This window comes from Camellia sinensis, unplaced genomic scaffold (assembly GCF_055761805.1).
Source record: "Camellia sinensis isolate YWXY unplaced genomic scaffold, ASM5576180v1 Unanchor1, whole genome shotgun sequence".
Taxonomy (NCBI): Eukaryota; Viridiplantae; Streptophyta; class Magnoliopsida; order Ericales; family Theaceae; genus Camellia; species Camellia sinensis.
This window is the reverse complement of record NW_028128987.1, coordinates 11069753-11087835: the sequence shown is the minus strand read 5'-3', so window position 1 is coordinate 11087835 and position 18083 is coordinate 11069753. Positions and strand designations below refer to the sequence as shown.

Genomic DNA, 18083 nt, shown 5'->3' with positions numbered 1-18083 from the left:
AATATTCACTACTTATAATATTCTAGGTATTACGATTCCGATTGCATGTAATACTTGTAAAAATTCTAGTTTTGTTTATATAAATTAAGCACATGTCAATTAATCAATTAGGCTAATCAATAAATACACTAGACTAGAAGATGGTGGATTTGATCATGAGTTGCGTTACTAGTGTGAAAACTGCTATTTTATGGAATGGTGAACCTCTTGATGAGTTCCATCCTGCCAAGGGTTTAAGACAAGGGGATCTTTTATCCCCTTACCTTTTTGTGCTTTGCATGGAGAGGCTCTCAGGTATAATTAATCAAAAGGTGCATGAGAAAGAGTGGAGTAGCCTATCCTTGTCTAAGAATGGTCCTAACTTATTTCATTTATTTTTTGCGGATGATTTGATTTTGTTTGCTAAAGCCAATGATAAAAATTGTTCTACCATTTTGAAAATTTTGGATGAGTTCAGTGCAATATCTGGTTTAAAGATCAACTTAAATAAATCTCATATGTTTGTTTCTCCTAACATTGAAATGAGAAGAGCTAGAAGCCTGAGTAACATGTGTGGTATCCCCCTAACCCAAAACTTAGGGAGATACCTTGGGATCCCTCTTCTCCACACTAGAGTGAGTAAAGATAATTTTAACTATATTCTGGAAACACTCAAGACCAAGTTAGCGGGGTGGAAATCTGGCTTTCTGTTCTTGGTAGGGAGGGCCACCTTAATCCAATTTGTGACCAGTGCTATTCCAGCATATTCCATGCAAACTATGGAGATTCCTCGGAAAGTTTGTGATGAAATTGACAAAATAAATCGGAATTTCCTTTGGGGAGACACCCTAGAGAAAAAGAAAGTTCATCTTGTAAACTGGGACCAAGTTTGTAGGATGAAAAAAGATAGGGGTCTTGGGCTTCGAAGGGCGAGAGATCAGAAACTAACTCTTTTGTCCAAGCTGGGTTGGAAAGTGCTTAAGGAGGAAAACTGCTTATGGGTGGATGTGCTTAAAACTAAATATCTCAGGCAACAACCTTTCTTGCACAAGAAAAAAGGCAAAAATATTTCTCATGTTTGGAAAGGCATCCTTAACTCAAGAGAGCTTCTTATTAAAGGGGTGAGATGGAACCTTGGAAGAGGGTCCAAAGTTAGAATTTGGAAAGATTGGTGGTGTGGGAAATGAGTCCTTGAACAGGATTTGAACACTCCTACTTATCCACTTCCAAATCTTGGGAATACCACTGTGGATTACCTCCTTGATGGTAATGGAGATTGGGATTTGATGCATATAAATAACCTTATGCCAAGGCATGTGGTTGTGGAAATTCTGAAAATTTAACCCCCTCGTAATAGGGATGTAGAGGATAATCCTAGATGGGTTAAAGCCCCTGATGGAGAATTCTCTATAGCAAGTGCCTATGAAATAATAGTTGATCACCATAATCAAGAGAGGGATTGGGGTTGGATAAGGAAGCTTAAGGTCCCTCAAAAGCTTAAGAGCTTTGTGTGGGTTGTTCTCCATGAGAAACTTCTCACAAATCATATGAGACAATTGAGGGGCCTTACTAATTGTTGTGAAAACTTGGAGGACATTGATCATTTATTTCGGTTTTGTCCCAATGCTGTGCAGGTTTGGAGTCAAATATTCAGTCCGGAATGGTACTCCAACATGCTTAATTTGTCGTGGCCCGGATGGATCATCCAGAGTGTAAAAGGGAGGAACAAATCCCCTCACCTGTTTCTTGTTACCTTGTGGACTATTTGGAAGAATAGGAACAAAATGGTTTTTGAAAATAAACACACTAATTTGCATCAAAGTGTGGAAAGTATATTTTGCTATGCTAAGGAAATTTTTCAAGCATTCAGTTTAGATATTACAACACCGCTAAAATATAAAAGTTTAACTGTTTGGTCTTGTCCAAGTGCAGGAACAATTAAACTAAACGCGGATGGTAGCACTCACTGAAATGGAGGAGATGGAGGTTTTGGAGGACTTTTTTGGGATGAGACAGGTTCATGGATTAGTGGCTACTATGGGAAACTAGAGATATGCACCAGCCTTGAAGTGGAGCTTTGGGCTGTTTACAAAGGACTCACAATCATTCTCCAACATGATATGAATCAAGTGGTCATTGAAACAGATGCGGAGCAAGTGGTGCAACTGTTAAGTGAAGAGCTGAGAGAGCGATGTCCCTTTAGGGGCGTTGTGGAGGATGGGTGTATTATCATGAGAGGCTGTGACTGTACCATCCAACATATCAAAAGGGAAGCCAACATTTGCGTAGATGCATTGGCAAAACTAGGAGACAATCAACCAGCTGAGTTACTAATTGTTAGTGATCCTCCAGCAGAAATCCGTAACTTGCTTATTGCGGATATTGTTCACCTCTCTCAGGAGGTTGTTAGGACGTAGTTCCTTTTGTTTTTTCTTTTATTTCCGATTTACCCAAAAAAAAGAAAGGTCATTCGTCAATTTTTGTCATTAGCAAAAGATTGATTATTTATTCATGTGAAGTGTGGGTTTGCCTTTACATGAGAGCAAGATACAACATCAGGATTTCCTCTTAACTTGCAAAACAAACAAGACCGTTGAAAGTCTTTCCAACTTGGTGAGAGTCAAGAGAACTTTTCGACGACGATCAAGTTAATAACTGATCAAGAAGAGAAATAATAGAGGAAATTGGTTGTTATTTTTCTTTTTGTGTGTGATGGTTCACCTTCTTTTCTAGTAGACACAAGTTTCAAAATGTGAAGTATTTCAATACATTTTAAAATTCATGTTATAAATGTCCACTATTTAGTTTTTTAGACTAAACAGTGTTGATTATTTGAATAGCATGTTCTTATTTTCGATATGTATTTCTGATCGTTAATTACACATTTTATTTAAATGAGACCTCCGATTAATGAAGAACAAAAAACATGAACAAAAAACAAATTAAGAAAAAGACATATTTTATTGAAATTGTAAGGATTTAGAATCCTTAGATACAAAAATACAATAGTTGGGTTTGGAATTCTTTACCTAATGCTTGCCATCGTATCAGATGCTTGTAGTGTATAACCTCTTGACTTCTTCTTTTTTGTAATGACTTCTTTAGCTTTTAATTTCTCTCTCTCTCTCTCTCTGATCTTCTGACCTCTGATTTTTCAATCCCTTGATTGTGTGATGATCCCTTATATTTATAATGGGTCATCTAGGTGATAGGAAGGCCTCATTCTCAATTTGATTTTCAAATTTCAAATTGAATAATAATGCCATCTGAATTTTGAATGATAGCGCCATCTGAACTTGGGTGCAACCATATCTGATTAACTGTATTGACCCTTTGGATTTCATCATGTTTGGTATCCTTACTGTAGGCTCTACAAGTGTCATATTTCGTAGAGTTCACGTGTCACTTGAGTATCTTGAATAACGTCGTTGTGATATGACGTTATTTTATTTATACACTTCAACTGACCAAGTTGATCAATTTAGGAAGCGATTAGCTAAAATAATCCTATCATAGGCTCTTTATGTGTCATTAATTGATTGACCGTATTTGAAATTTGAACATAAATGTGCTAACAAGTGTTGTGAGTGCTCTCTTGGGCCGAAATCTAACCATTCATTTGGTTTGTCAAATATCGGATGATCTAGTTTTGATACGCATCTTTTCATCCTTTGTTCTATTGATACATATTTATTTCACTGAGCTCCTTTGATCCATTTTCATATCCGACATGTTTCTTGAAGTGGGCCAATGTCGAATTGCTTTTCCCAAATAAAAGGAAAAGAGCAAACTAGAAAATATAAATAGTACGAGTTTGGTGATGTTTTTATTTTTTATTTTATTAATTTTTTAGAAACAAATATACATTTAATAGCTATTTTCGTTCCAAGAAATTGACGATTTAAAAAAAAATATAGATTTGTTGAAACAGGAAAAAAAATGTGTTTTAACTTATTTTGAAAATAATTTTCATTCTTTCTCACTCTCTTATACTTTGGCAACCTGTCCATCTAGTCACTCGCTTACTAACACTGGGGCACTTCCCATTCGACAACCCCTGATACTCTTTCCCTTTAACAATCTTTTTCTGGCCATTTCTGTAACCAAAACAAAAACGTTTTTTATGAATAGGAAATGTAGTATTTTGTAAACAAAAAAAAAATGTTATACGTGTGGTGGCTTTTTGGCTTTCGAAGGTTATTTTTGTAATTGTGAGCGTGCTAGCAAGGATCAATCAGTCCTTACAGAATATTAATTGCCAACCAATTATCAGACGATTGTGTTTTAGTTCTTTCAGCCTCAATGAAAAAGACTTTTACTAGTGGCTTTGTTTAGGAAAATTAAGTAGACAATAACTAAATGAAAAACAATTATAGCATTTCATTAAGTAAAATGAAGACTTAAAATGATCCAAATCAGCCTCGTAGAGGTTTACAATAACAAACTACTTGAAACTACTCCTACAAACGAAGTGCAGTACAGGAATTTGAAGTACAGAAATGTAAAGGACAAGAAATGTAAAAACTAGAAAGGAAATAAAGTAGATAAAACTAGTTTTTTGGATTTGAGTCTAGGGGGGCTTTCTAGGGCCTTCTTTGCTATTTATATTTCTTAATGACAACCGTCGAATTGCATTTCTAACTGTCGAACCACTCTTCCATGGTCGCTGATCATGTCACCTTATAGTTAGCTCCACTATACCATATCTGCAGTTTGGTTTCCCTCCTGATTTTGAATTTAAATATGAGTAACCGTTGAAGCCACTTTATCTTTCATCTCTTTGTTGATCCAGTGCTATGCAAATCTACAAAAAACAAATACTAACTGCCACGTGTGTGATTATGATTGAGGACTTGAATTGTTTTCCCGTATTGCCCTTGTCCAGCCACGTGTTGAACTATAATTGACTTATACAAAATATGTAGCTAACAACGGGACATACACGATTTTGTTCTTTCTTGACTAGAAAATACCGCTTGAAAGTTTATGAGCATATCTGACACATTTTATAAGGTGAGTCAATAGTCCTTAATGAACAGATGTGGGACAAATTTATACCATTCACACTTTCTTTGCTATATTTATGGAAATATGTTTTTATTTGTTTGTTTGCTTGTTTTTATTTTATTTTTGTTGCATAAAACATGAACAAATAAGATGTTTTATTACACAAATATTTTTTTTAAAAAATAAAAATAATTAAAAAAATGCTCAGTGAGTTATTTGGATAGGGAGTGAGCAAAGAATGAGAGTGGTTGCAGAGGTGGGAGACGAAGGAGGGAAACATTATTTATTTTTAAATGAAATTAATTTTTTTTCTCCTCAAATTTGAAAAATATTTGAAAATTATTAGTCATTTAAAAAAAATAAAAAACCGTTATTATGCTTTTAATGTCAAGATTTAAAAAAATAAAAGTGTAGGTGTTGATTTTTGACCACACAACGAAACATGGAAACTCAGCAGGAGAGCACCAGCAGAATAAATTAAGCCCGAACAACCTGCTATAGAAAGATAAGAATCTGGCGGTGGTTCATCCACCCAAGGACACTCCGACGGTCAAGTCAGTAATTATCTCTCAAAGATAGCCAATAGTACTTAACTCACTAGACAGAACATAAAAAACATACCTTAGACCCACGGGGTGCCTCACTTTTATAGTGGTCAGTGTCCAACTTCTTCTAAAAGTCTTACGTCATGGGACTCTATCTTTTACAAGGATAACATCTATCACAACTCACACTATTCAGATTAAGATAAATTTTCTCAAGAGTCTCATCTCTATCCCAATAGATAGTTTGATATAATTTAGGACTGTAGTCCTCTATCCAAATAGATAGTTTGATATCATATAGGACTCTAATCCTCTATCCAAATATCTCAGATTCCGGTATTATTACACCATATCTCGACATCATGGTCTGCCCACATGGCACCTCGGCTAACAATCTCGGCCACATGAACAACCCAAAAATATGTCCCCACAAAAAGCATAAAACAACAACTGTTTCAAATTCTCAATATTTTTCAAAATAGGATTTTATTAACAACACTAGTTAAACTTAAATAGAGAGGAGAGACTACAATATGCACCCTTCAAATGATGTATATGATATGTCTTTTATAATTTTTTGACAAAATTTTGTCATATAAATTACAAAATAATATAACAAAAACGACAGAATGTCATAACTCATCATTTCTAACATTTTGGTGCATGCCATAAATTCACTATTCACAAATATTCATAATTTTTATCACAAAAATAATAATATTTTTACAATGTGCATATTTAAGAGTATTGTAAATTTTTCCTAAATCGATTGTATATTTTTCAAAATAACATTTTTTTAATTTTATGCATAATTTATATTTTGTTTAAACTTCTTAACATATATCTTAGCTAGTGGTTGAGCATGCACCACGTGTGCAAGTGGAAATAAAATTATGAAAAAACATAGAAACAGAATTATATGTGTGGAAATTATAAAATTGTTTAGACTTATTTTAGAAATAAAAAGTATGAGACACAAATGTCAGCACCAATTCTTGTCTTTGCATATTATAATAGAATAGATTAGAAGTGATGGCACACAAGATAGCACACGATTTGTGCATATATGATTATTTTGTTTTAGAAAAATAATATTATAAATTGTATGATAGAATTCAAAAACTAAAGATTAAAATAAAGTAGAAAAAAATCAGAAGTTGACATATTTGAAAGACAAAAAAAAAAAAAAAACAAAAAAAAAAACAAAAAAACAAAAAGAAAAAAAAAAGAGAGACTAGAATTTAGGGCATAATTGCCCATGCGACTAATAGGGATATTTTGAAAAAATTCTAAAAAATGAGACACCAACACCAATTCTAATATTCACATATAGCAATTAGCACACGCGATGTGTGTGTAATTTAAATAAATAAAAATAAAACAAAATATTTATTATGTATTGTGTAAGAGTCTTCTTCAGCAAAGAAAATGTTTGATATTCGAGTACCACGCATTCTTCTTTATCTATTTATATATTTTTTGAATGGAGAAATAGACACTGGACACGTAAGAAGAGAGAAGTTTTAGAACAACACCACATGTGTTCACTTTATAATGATATAGATAAATAGATAGATATATAGATAGATAAAAAGATTAGTAATGTTATGATATGTACCATAGGTAAGTTATGATATTTGTGGTATTGTTTATTACAAATGTCATAAATAGATCCTTTGCATAACTTAAAAAAAAAAAAAAATGAGTCATAACCAAACACATATATAAGGTTTAATCAGAAATTTTTTTGAACCATAACTAAAATCACAATAAGTCAAAACTAACACTATAACACGTATAACTAATACCACAATATGTCCTAATTAAATACCATAAAAGTCTTGACCGGAGCATATGATGGTATATGTAGATAAATCGATTGATAAATGACATGGATTAACAATACTTTAAAAATAAAAAGGGTAAATTACAATTTGTTCCATTTATGTTTTATTATTTTTCACTCTGGCTCTTGAAGCTGTTTTTTTTTTTTTTTTTTTTCACTTCAATCTTTCACATTTTAAGTTTTTCTATATTTATTTTTAAATTTAACTTTTATTTAAAATTAGACAAAAAATATTACATTCACTATCACATAATATAAAAAATATATTATAATATTAAGATTTATGTTTGAGTTATATATAACAAAAAGGACAAATAATAATTTATCCAAAATATAGAGCAGAAAAGTAGTATTTGTTGGTTCGACCTGAACATGCACCGGTGCACAATTAAGCTTCAATGTACTAATAAATTCAAGATCACAACTTTCACTTGCAGACACAAGAGCACGAAATTGAAACCATAATCAGATAGCAAAATAGAATCAGAACTTTTTAGATTTTCATGTAAAAAACATAAGGCTTGATACCTCGAATTTTTATATTTCAAATAATTGTTTTAAAACATTCAAGCCATTTAGGTCCCATTTGTTTCGGGGTGTAATGGATAGGAAGGGATTAAGATAGATGTAGAGTTATTTAGTGTTGTGTTTGTTTGTAGAGTTGGAGAAGGGATTATGATGGAGGAGGGGATATAAATAGAGGTTGGAAGGGAGATTGAGATGGAAGAGGGGAATGTGGTATTAGAAAAATAGTGAGGGGATTAAATTTTTTTTTTTTTTTTTTATATATTAGGAATTTTTTTAAAAATATTAATGTTTAATTTTTTATATTTATTATTTATTTATTATTTTATATAAAAATAATTTAACAATTCCTACATTAACAACTATCATCAAAACAAATACAATTTTACTGGGGTTGTTTGGGGTGTCCTAAATAAATGCACTTTTTGTCTTTTTAGACTAAAAAATTGAGGAAAAAAATATAGATGTTTGGGCTAACTTTTTGATTTTTTATAAAAAAATGTGTAATAAAAAATTGTAAAAATTAATTTGTAGGGAAAAATTAGGATTGAGAGTTGTGCAGCCGTAATTGTTGACTTTTGGTAAATAGTGTTAACTTTTTAACTTTTTGAGTAACTTTTTGAATTTTTTTTGTAATATGCCAAACTTGACCTTAAGAATTGTTTGGAATCGCGTCGAATTCTGGATTTTGTTGATGGGTTTTCGTGGAAATTTGGTGAGAAGATTATGCATTACTGGACTGGAAATGTTGGGCTTCAGGAGCAGTGGTTAGAGGTGTGGTGGCCGAGCTCGGACGACGAGTTTGCCTTTGTTGTGGAAGATGATTTGGAGATTTCTCTTCTATGTTACAAATTTTTAAGGGATTTGATTGTTAATTATTACTACAATTCTTCAAATTTTAATCCTTCAATCTATGGGGCATCACTGCAGAGACGAAGGTTTGTTCCAGGTATCACTTTCTGACTTTGTTGTGTCTCTTGCTCCCTGTTTGGTAGGTCAGAAAATTTAATAATAGCAATGAAAATGAGGTGTTGGCAACTGAACTTTTTCCTTACTTTAGACTCGAGAAAACTGAAACAGACAGCAGGTGGTTTTTTTTAAAGTTTTAGAGGCCAAACCAAACACAAACATAAGAGTCAGCATTCAATTTCTTTTTCCTTTCAGGGTTTTCAGCGACCACTGAGGTGATCATTGCTTTGAATTCAAATCACTTTAATACTCCAATTTTTTTTGCTTTTAATATTGTACTTTTTGCACAAAAGCAATTTATTTTTGATACCTCTATTCTATGTCATCTTCGAGATCAGTGGTTTTATTGAATTCAAGAACCATCTGGATGCCAAGGAACTTTGGGTTGTTGAGAACATTTGAAGGTTCAAACCTGTTGTCTGTTATAGGTCCATATAAGAAATAAATTCCTTAGAATTAGCCAGCATAACTTACTGTGTAAGATCACAACCTGTGATTGTTAATTGGGGTCACTTTGCCTTGAATTTTGATGATGGTTGCTGATTTGTGTTGATCAAGGTGTGGGAGTTTGGCAGATTCAGATATACTATTAAATTTTTAGTTAAATGAGATTGAGTGAATCAATTTCCATTGAGACATGGAATGTGACCTAATTGTTTCAGTGTTTCACATGACGGACACAATTTCAAAATCTAGGAGTCCACTCTGTTAGATTTTGTTTTATTGGTGCTATCTTTGAATCTTCTTGGAGCAAATTTCAAATGAACAAATATGTTTTGAGAAATAGAATTTTCAACGTCAGCCATAACCTCGTCTATATGATCCCCATCAGTGCTTTAACAATTTAGTATCTACTGGTGCAATAGGATTGATGGATGGGGAATGCTTATGGATGTTCGACTATTTGCTTGACATAGGCTGATCAGCTCATGTTTAACAGCTTTGCTGTTACAGATAAGGGATAATTAGCATACCTGTATACAGTATTTTATTCATATTTTCTGAAAAGATTTCTTAGCCTAATGGGGTTTTGATAGGTGCTTTCTTGGAAGCACTGGCCACTGCAGATTTCAACATCTCTGTGAGTGGACAGTACAGGTGTGGAACACTTCAACTAAAATGTAAATGTTGTTGTCAAGCTAGAAAGTGTTCATTTCCTTCGTCATTACATAAGTCACATATTATAAACCTAGATATATGAAGAAACCATTTGTTTGATTAGTCACATTTGATAAAGTAATTGTATTAGTATGGGGAAAGTTAGGGAGTATGGAATAAATGGTCACTCAATCCCCAGTTTGAATTTTAAATTGGACAAACCCCTGGATATTACAAAACATTGTCTCCTCCATTAGCCCTATGAATTCAGGCATTTTTTTGATATATAGTACTACTGCCATTTTTTCTTTTATGCCACATCATTTTCAAATTGAAAGGGGTGTGAAAAAAAAAAGTGATGACATGATATTAATTGTAAATTATTTCACAAGATCAGAGTAGTCGAAGGAGAAGATGAAAGTAAAAGAACTGTAGGACAAATAGAATTCCTATTCAAATTTGGGAGTCTTTGGATGATGAAGGTGCAGTTTGGCCGACTAAGATCTTGAATATTAAGATAATGCCTGACAAATAGATGGAAAGTATAATTCCAATATATAAGAAAAAGGTGATGTTTAAAGCTGCACTTATTATCATGGTGTTAAACTTATGTGAGTCATACAATGAAACTTTGGAAGAGAGCAATTGAGTGGAAATTAAGACATGTGTCAATGATTTTAGGAAAGAAAAAGGCCTTCATATGCTGTTTATTGACTTAGAAAAAGAATATGACAGGGTTCCTAGAGAGATACTATAGAGTTTTGAAAAAGAAAGAAGTATCAGTTAACTTAGATATATTGATAGAATTAAAGACATATGATGGAACCGTGGCTAGTTTGAGAATAGTAAAGGGAGAGACAAGTGAATTTTCAATGACAATAGGTTTACATTGAGAATCAACATCAAATCCTTGTCTTTTTGCATTTCTAGTGGATGAAATTACTAGGAACACTCAAGAGGATGTCCCTTGGTATATGTTAGTTTAAACGCAATAGTTTTAGTTGAGGAAACAAGAGGAGTACATGGAGACTTGCACATGTCACCTTCAAACAAGGTTGCCAATATGGAGCTGACACGTCACATATATAGACAATATACCTCCACCTAGAAATGTGCTTGACCATTTAGAGCAGTATGGCTTGCCATGATGGCTATGCATAATAGGCCTGTGATGTAAGTAGACTTGTTAAATTTGGGACTCTCTCTGATGAATTGGCCTATCTTATTCTAATTGCAAGGCACAATTAAATTATTACTTCGAGAAAGTAGTAGAACTCAAGATTCTGGGGCTTATGACTTTCCTTTACATTGCCCAAATAGAGCATTCCTGGCCTGGTTGTTAGGGTTTGTTTTATTCTCATTTCAATTAGAACATACCAGTCGAATTTCAATTTGCTGACTGAATTTTTTATTTTTTTTAATATCTTCATATTTTAAGTCTCTAATCATGTAATAGTTATTGCAGTTTCCCGCATTTATTAAAATTCTTGTGCTGAGTTTCACTGTTAGTTTTCAACCTTTCGTTGTCCAATCGATCGATTTCAGGTAAACGTGGAAACAAATTGCAACTGGATAGTGGTACAAGCCTTTTCTTGTACCGGCTCGTTGCACTTGGGGCCACCTTCTGTTTCCAAGACCTTGGAAAGAGTTGTGTTTGTGGTATGACACACACAAGGCCAAGGGCATCAAGCCATTCCTTCAGGGGATGGTAATGTAATTCCCATGTATTATTATTATTATTTTCCTGGGATTCAGTGAAAATCAATACTCGTATGTGAACTATTTTTATTTTAATATATTTTATTTTTTGTAGGTGACAACAGGATGGTACAAAAAGATGGGAGAGAAAATATGGACTCCTTGGTTCATTAAATTTATTCATTCTCGTGGATACTCTAATCTATATACCAATTTTTCACAAGAGAGAGCATTCAGTATCTCCCATAGGGATGCGGGTGTTAACTATGGGAAAACAGCTGGGCCAGACTCATATTTGCTGGATGAAGATTTCAATCTCTTGGAAATGCATCCTCTGAGCAAATGGAAGTGGTATGATTTTTGTTTCGTACAAGTACTTCCTGATAGAGTCGTAAATAGTTTCGATGAACTTGGGTCTGTTCTCTGCAGAAACTGGAGACTATTATACTTGTAAGCCTACTTACGGTACCACAAATGGTAACAAGAAACTTGCTTTGCCACTTTGAGAGGCTAAATATTCAAAACGACATACTGGTGGGCCCTGAAATCAGATTTCTTACTTGATCTTGCAAGACGAGGCCATCCTGTTATCGATGTGGACCAATTTCTTGACAATGTGCAAGCTTACAAGTCAATGGATTTTCAACAATCTAGCATGGAATTGATCAAGGAGTGAAGGCATATGTAGTTAAGAAGACATTAGAACTTGGCTACAATATATGGGTGCTAGATGGTAACATGCTTCCATTTAGTGGTGATTTGTTTCTTGATTCCATTGATCCCAGCTATGATTTCTATGTTGGAAAGTGTTAAAATCCACCTACTCTCCACCTACTTCACCCACTTAAACCTACTCCACTAAACCTAACCCACTACACCACTACCACCTCACCTACTCCACTAAACCTAACCCACTACACCACTACCACCTCCACTTCACCTACTCCTTACCTACTACACACTCACCCTCTTCTATATATAGGAATCATGAATCATTGTAATAGATATCAATATAAATCAATCAATAATACATACAATTTATTCTCTCTCTCTTTCTCTATACATTATTTCTTACATGGTATCAGAGCAAGGTTAAGACCTTAGTATTTCTCGCTTCACCGGCGGGCGGCAACCTCACCTTGGCCGCCCGCCGGACCTCAACCTATTCCGCTAATAAAATCAACAAAGATTTGTGCAACTGTAGTCATGTGTGAGGCTGATGGAGAAGAATTCTTCACCTCATATGACGAGACAGTCTGGAACTGGAAACACTGCAACATTCTGCTCTGGAATTCTGCAGCAGCTAGATTATAGCTTGGTTGAGTGCCAAGCTTTGGTTCTTCCACCCACTCTTGAACTTGCCCAGCAAAGTGTGAAGGTTCATGCTTGTGTTGGAGGGACTAGTGTGCGCGAAGATCAGCGCATTCTCTCCAGTGGGGTTCATGTTGTTGTTGGTACTCCTGGTCGTGTGTTTGACATGTTGCGGAGACAATCACTTCGCCCTGTTTGCATCAAAATGTTTGTCTTTGATGAAGCTGATGAAATGCTGTCACGAGGTTTTTAAAAATCAGATCTATGATATTTTCCAGTTGCTGCCACCCAAAATCCAGGTTGGGGTGTTCTCAGTTGCTGCCACCCAAAATCCAGGTTGGGGTGTTCTCTGCCACAATGCCACCAGAGGCTCTTGAAATCACCAGGAAATTCATGAATAAGCCTGGAAAGAGAAAAAGCTCATGCTAGGATTTGCGAAGTGATTCGCTGCAGGAATTTTGGCTTTGGATGAAACCCTTACCATACTCCACTCATTCTCTCCAACTGTTCTAACTTTTTATTTTTATTATTATTATTATATCAAATAATCAATGCACTCATGTTCCCCACTAACAGTGTCCACTTTTGACCCAAACCATTTTCAATCCATCATTTCTCCTTCACCTTTTGCACCCCACTCACCGACTCTCTCTCCACTTTATCACATAGGTTTGTCCCTCTCTCTCCTCCATTTGATTTCAAAAATCACTTATTTTTATTTATTTTTTCCAAATCACTTTTCCTCTTTTTTAAATACCCCACTTTATTTTGAAACAATCGCACTGATGTTTTTCATATAATCCATCTATAAATATTTTTTATCTATTTTCTTTCTCCCTTATTTTCTTTCATTTTATTTTTATTTTTTCAACAAAACACTCCCAAAAAAAAAAAAAAAAAAAAACAAAAAACAAAAAAACAAAATAAAAAAAAAAACAACATTTTACAAACTTGTCATTTCTTCATGCCGGGGATCAACCCCGATCAGCATTTTACACCATAAAAAAAATAAATAAATAAAATAAAAATAAAATAAAAATAAAAAAAAACACAAAACAAAACAAAACAAAACACAACCAACACAAATCGGAACAGTGGGATTTTTCTTCTCGCCTATTCCGCCGGTCTTTTCTTCTTGCCTCCGTCCTGGGCGGTCCTTGACGGTGTTGCCTCCGTGCTTCCTCGACCACCAAGCATGTTGCCTCCTCCCTGCTCCTCCACTGCAGCATATGGTGGACCTCCAAAACGGAACATCACGGTGGCCTTCCGCTTCAGCTCCTTGTTTTCCGTCTTTAGCACGCTTATCTCTGCTCGCGCATCCTTATACATGCGTTGGAGCAGAGCCAGCTGGGAGTTTAACTGTTGCACTTCATTTGTCCTGCTCTGCAGCCGGTGCGACAAGTTTGTGACCGCCGTCATGGTTTCCACACATGACTTCAGAGTATACTGATTGGCCTCAATATCAGTTTGCACCGCCATTTTTTGCTCCACCGACCGCATCGGAAAGTTCAAAGGAGCAAACCCAGAAGTGTTTGGTTGGGGTTCACGGGACACCGCACCAGTTATCTCTCTTGTGGACTCGTTGAGGTCGGGAAAGAGAGTAAGCAGAGGGCGGGACGAAGAGGCCATTTTCTCAGACAACAGAGTGTTACAGAATATCTCTCTCAGAAATCTCTCTCAGAAACTCTCAGAATATCTCTCGCAAGTTTTTTGTCTCCGCCTCAGCCTCAGCCTCAGCCTTCGTCTTATAGCCGAGGCAGCCACGCGCATTGCGCGCCTCTTACCACCAGCCGACAAACGGGCGCGCCAACCAAGGCACTCACGTGCCTCGCCATGATGAATCCGGCACACCTTTTGATGAATTGGGCTCGCCTTTTGATGGCACGCCTTTTGAAAAATTGGGCACACCTTTTGAGGGTGCAACTTTTACAACGGTCCGACATGACCCTATAAACTGTCCCGACATTAATTCCGGTTAGCTCCTTTATGGGTCCGACAAGACTCTGTAAACTGTCCCGACATAGATTCCGGTTAGTTTCTACAAGGGTCTGACAAGACTCTGTAAACTGTCCCGACATAGATTCCGGTTAGTTTCTACAAGGGTCCGACAAGACTCTGTAAACTGTCCCGACATTGATTCCGGTTAGTTTCTACAAGGGTCCGACAAGACTCTGTAAACTGTCCCGACATTGATTCCGGTTAGTTTCTACAAGGGTCCAGCAAGACTCCGTAAACTGTCACCACAACTGTCACAACATTGTCTGCTACAACGGTCCGACATGACCCCATAAACTGTCTTCTACATCGGTCTGACACCGCCATCCAGTGTCCTCTACACCGTTATGACATCACCATACAGTGTCCTCTACAACGTTATGACACCCCCATACAGTGTCCTCTACAACGTTATGACACCACCATCCAGTGTCTTCACCAATGGTCTGACACGACCATACAGTGTCTCTTATCCTCTTTTATTTTTATGTATTTTCTTGTTTTGTTACTCTCTCCAAACTCAAGTTGGTTAGTTCCTATCCCCCTTGAGTTTGCGGGGGCTGTTAAAATCCACCTACTCTCCACCTACTTCACCCACTTAAACCTACTCTACTAAACCTAACCCACTACACCACTACCACCTCACCTACTCCACTAAACCTAACCCACTACACCACTACCACCTCCACTTCACCTACTCCTTACCTACTACACACTCACCCTCTTCTATATATAGGAATCATGAATCATTGTAATAGATATCAATATAAATCAATCAATAATACATACAATTTATTCTCTCTCTCTTTCTCTATACATTATTTCTTACAGAAAGACCTTTAAAATTCTCTTTGTTAAGTGCTAATCATCTGCTAAGAAAAATTGGGTTGACGATAATATCTGCAACGTTGCTATGATGGTTGGGACTGAGAAAGGTAAGGATTTATTTTCAATGGATGGTGGGAACTTCGTGTATATAGTGGCAAAAGTATTAGAACAGAAGGGTGTGAAAATTAAGGGCATTGATGAGATGAGCTTTGGTGTGAACATCAATGCTAGTAATGTTAATCAAACCTCTTTGAGGGATGGAAAAAAAATGGTTTTCTGGTCCTTCGAGATGGGATTGGATTTAATTTGGAAACACCTTGAGGAATTAGGCATGTGGATCATAGATGGTGATTCTTCGTGCTCAGCTGTTGTTTGTCACCAGTCATAACATCCGGCGGCAAGTGTAAGTTTTTAACTTTTCACATCAATGTTTAACATGGTTAATCTTTCTGTATGAATATTTTTCACATTTTTTATTTATAAAAACAAGTAGTTTTCACATTCTTTTTAAGGGTTTCAATATCAAATATCACCCAAGTTTACGTGACATTTTGGAGAGTTTAATTGTGTTATCTAGTACTAGTACTAGTAATAACAAATATTTTTAGAATAGATAGGAACAATTGTTTAGAATCAAGAAAAATCACATGTCATTGAAATAGAAATTTAATAGCAAATCACAGGTGTCATGTGATGACTTGTAGAGCATCTTTGCGGTTGCAAATCTTTGCCTGCATGCAATAGTGAAATCGAACCTAGAATAGTAGTAATAGTAACTATATATTATGGTTCTATTTGCAAATGATGTTTTGGAATTCTCTCCGATCTTGAAATGGAAATGGCACTGCTCCATCCTTTCTTGACTCAAACCAAAACCGTTCTGGAATTCAAACCATTCGAACAATTCCTCTGCTCTGTGTGTCGACTCACTTACTCACCCTCCATCTACCTCTCTTCCATCCATTTTTGACTCAAACCAAAACCGTTCTGGAATTCAAACCATTTGAACAATTCCTCTGCTCCATGTGTTGACTCACTTACTCACCCTCCATCTACCTATCTTCTTCTTCTTCTTCTTCGCTTTTCCCTGATCTATCCATCATTTCCTCCCAATTTCTCTCACTTTCCTTTTCATTTCATTGCATGAATTTTTTACATGGTCGTTTTGTATTCAGTTACCAGATTTTGATGTGCCATTGTCTATAGTAGCATGCCAATGAATGTATTTGTTTGCAAAGGGTAATTGGCATACTGATAAATGCAGTTTCTTTATCATCAGATGAAATCTGATATAGGACAAACTAAATTTATGAAATTCTTAGGATGGTATGTATAGATAAATTTTATGGTAAGTGCAAATTATGTAATTTACCGTATCTTTTCTTTAATTTTTACAAATTACGTTATTACATATGTATTTGTTATTTAAAACTCAGAGCACGCAATTAATGGTCCCTTGGATTAGTCGGTCCAGTGGGCCGGATACCGAGTGGTAAAAAAATTGGTAGAACAACAAAAAACACCCCTGAAGTTTACTTGATTCTAAACAAATTTTCCTGTACATTAAAAAAAAAATTAACTGTTTAATTTCAAAATTAATTTTTAGTTATTTGTTTAAACGGTGCTTAGCACATGTATTATGCTAGTCCTAAGCACATACAAATAAAACAACAAAGAGTGTTTGTGTCTCATTTGTGTTGGTAACAGAACTCATATCATTAACAATTTAAGTACTTTTTTTACCAAAAACAAGTAATTATGTAACCGTCTTAAAAAAGTTGATGAATTCTTTCCAGAAATCCGTTATTGCTCTAGTGACTACAAAACTTTCCAAATCCAAGATTCAGTAATTAGCTCTTCTTAGTATTAGAATATCAAATCTTCCATATACCATTTAAAATTTATTAACTTTTGATTTTTCAGAAAATTTATTTATTTATTTATTTTTGGTAAAACAAATTTTTTGGAAACTCTTTGATTGAACTAAGTATGAAGAAAACAATGTTGTGTGCAGGTGCAGAAGTAGTAGTCTGGAGTTGGAAAGAAGACAGTTTGAGAATGGCATTGCGATGTGCTTGGAACTCGGAATACTGGCTCAGAAGACGAGGATTGGCAAAAAGATTGCTTTAGAGCTTCCAAATATGACCATTGATGAACTGAAGCATCACTAGTACTACATTCTGCTGGTGGATGCAAAAGACATTGATGACGGACTTGTGCCTTTTCCTCACTATATTGATAATCATCACATTACAGGGAAGCTTCTTCACATGATCTTGGAA

At 35.2% G+C, this 18083-nt stretch overlaps 1 pseudogene across 1 annotated transcript; it reads left to right on the top strand.

Annotated features, from left to right (window-relative positions):
• Positions 1 to 140: 140 nt before the first annotated feature.
• Positions 141 to 17957, top strand: LOC114279432 (uncharacterized; annotated as a pseudogene). Its single transcript, XR_014357511.1, has 7 exons — positions 141 to 294; positions 1996 to 2381; positions 8560 to 8851; positions 11515 to 11677; positions 11783 to 12339; positions 15838 to 16204; positions 17816 to 17957. The product of XR_014357511.1 is annotated as an uncharacterized LOC114279432 (transcript).
• The last annotated feature ends 126 nt before the right edge of the window (positions 17958 to 18083 follow it).